The sequence below is a fragment of the Silene latifolia genome, chromosome X (genome assembly GCF_048544455.1).
Source record: "Silene latifolia isolate original U9 population chromosome X, ASM4854445v1, whole genome shotgun sequence".
NCBI classification, from domain to species: domain Eukaryota; kingdom Viridiplantae; phylum Streptophyta; class Magnoliopsida; order Caryophyllales; family Caryophyllaceae; genus Silene; species Silene latifolia.
Genome location: NC_133537.1, coordinates 17,451,031 through 17,453,540, shown reverse-complemented (window position 1 = coordinate 17,453,540; position 2,510 = coordinate 17,451,031). Strand labels below are relative to the sequence as shown.

General features: G+C 29.1%; 1 long non-coding RNA gene across 1 annotated transcript; it reads left to right on the top strand.

The window, feature by feature from the left end:
• The first annotated feature begins 288 nt into the window (after positions 1-288).
• LOC141623047 (uncharacterized) lies at positions 289-2,212 on the top strand. The gene is made up of 3 exons (XR_012533179.1): positions 289-874; positions 1,648-1,799; positions 1,897-2,212. It is a non-coding gene; the product is annotated as an uncharacterized LOC141623047 (long non-coding RNA).
• The last annotated feature ends 298 nt before the right edge of the window (positions 2,213-2,510 follow it).

The window sequence follows — 2,510 nt, the reverse complement described above, 5'->3', positions numbered from 1 at the left end:
TTACCGAGAAAATAATGATGTTATTTTGTAATTTTTTACTAATAAATATATTCTTTAGCCGCAACCTCTATGTCAATGAATTTTTATCATTAATTGTTTTTTTAAAAAAAAAGAATTTTTTTTATCATAAAAAGATTAGAGAGAAATTTGTGGAGATGTAAAATATTGAATCTTATAAATATTTACATTTAAAAAATTATGCCTATTTATAATTCATCATATCCATAGTATGTGCCAAAAATACAAAGCCCAATTTTAGGAAATGTTTTTAGGCGGAAAAAATGGGAGTTTCACCTATTCTTTTAGTAGATAGGGAATATTGGGATGGGGCTCAATTCCCCCTCCCCCCCTTTTTTTTTCATATTTTAGTGTAAAATTATCGTCCAATCCCGTTCACTCAAAGTTTAAACCTTAGCCCCCTTATTATCTTCAATTAGTCTTGTTTGTGACGGGGCGATCCGTCGCAAGCTTAAGACGGGTCGGATAATACCGGTTACATGCAAAACGGTAGAGAAATGAGATGACTTTTCACTGTGCGCGCATTTAAGAGGAGATGGGACCTTTTGGGATTAAAAAATGGGGAAGTACTGTTGTTATCTTCCCAATGTTACGTTTTTACCACATATAATTCAAAAATCACAATTATCCTACTTCTCTCATTCCTCATCTCTCTTCAATTTCTCCTGTTTTTCTCACAAATTCATCTTCTTCCTCTCAAATTCATCTTCTCTCTAAAATACAAACCTTTCCCTTTTTAATCTTCTTCCATCATAAAAAAAAAAGGAATACAAAACAAATCTTACCAAGAACATACTCACCGTTTTCCATCATCAAAACACGAATCAAAATGGTGACAAAAAAAACATTGGCAAAGGTAATTTTCGAACTTGCATTAGATTTGATTATTTTTATATGTATGGAACCACCATGATATGGTTACATGCATTTGTTTATAAGTTGGGATCTTTTAGTTTGGAGTTAAATTATCTAGATTTTGGATAAAAAAAAGAGTTAAATTTAGAATTTTGGTTCCTTTTATTTGGAATATTTGAGTGGATAAATTTTTTATGTTATGATTTTCCGGGTTTTGGATAAATCTTTTTTTTTTTTGTGATGGATAAATCTATCTTGTATGTTGATTTTCTAGATTTGTTGTTTGAATCTCTCGGTTTATTGCTTGTTTTTCTGAGTTTGTTGTTTGATTCTCTAGTTTTGTTGATGTTTTTCTGGGTTTGTTGTTTGATTTTTTAGGTATTGAACGATTCTCTCAATAAATTAACAAAAGTAAAAGAACGATATATATGTTACTATTTTTTGTATTCGTGTTACCATTCACTACCATTCAATGAATGGTAACGTAAAGAAAAAATATGCTTACACGAAAAATCTATGTATGTTAAATAATGTGATCACTTTCAAACTGTATGTCTCCAATAGTCAATAATTTGTCAACAAGTTTAAAAATGTAATTTGTTACAATTAATGATTGTAAAATTGATATCAATGTTGTTTTAATGGTAACATATTAGACAACTATATATGCATTCTAATTACCGATATATGTAACCATTTGTGGACTGCATGTTACTTGAGTGGCTCGATTAAAGTGGTCACATATTAAACTGCGGTGGTTACATTTTTCTTCAGTGATGGGGAAAAGTTATGCATCTACATCTAATACATGGAATTCAAGACTTAAAAATACGGTTTTATGTAAACACAATATGGGTGCAGTCTTGAGGACAATAAAGCATAGAGAGCATGTAGGTTAAAGGTTTTATGGGTGTTCTATTTGGCAGGTATGTTATTTGATTTAATTTGTGTGTTTTATTTTTGTTTTTGTAATTGAATTTGATTGTCTTGTGTAATCATTTCCTTATTATTCAACACTTGCAGCACAATGGTTATGGTTTTTTTGAATTAGTTGATGTCATGACGGAAAGCAAGGACTTAGAGAAGAAGAACGACTTGGTATTCAAAATGAAGAATTTGAAGATAAAGAATGAAAAGTTGAAGATGATTGTTGTAGAATTGAATATTAAAATCATGAAACATAGGAAAAGCGAGAAATTAGTTATGGTTGCCTTATTGGTTTCTTGGGTTTTATTTACAGTTTATTGTATGTTTAATAAATGAGAAATAGTCAACATTTGTTGACATATTGAGTAAGTTTGTGAACATGTTCTAATTATTAATATATTTCCATTATGCAGATGTTTGTTTACATTAGTAGCTAAATGTAAGTGATCTTAAATAGTAACATATTATGCCTAAAATGGTTACATATTAGATTATTGACATCATATGTTGTAATGTCACTAATGTCTAATATGTTAGCATTATGCAACTCTATATTTATATACTTCTACAAAATGTAACAATCACTAAATTGGTAACATATTGTACCTGATATTAACATCTTGTAAAAAGTAGTGTAACTTAGTGATCATTTTATAACTTTTTGTATGCATTTATTATTGAAATAAAGTGGTAGCTTATCATCTAAAAGT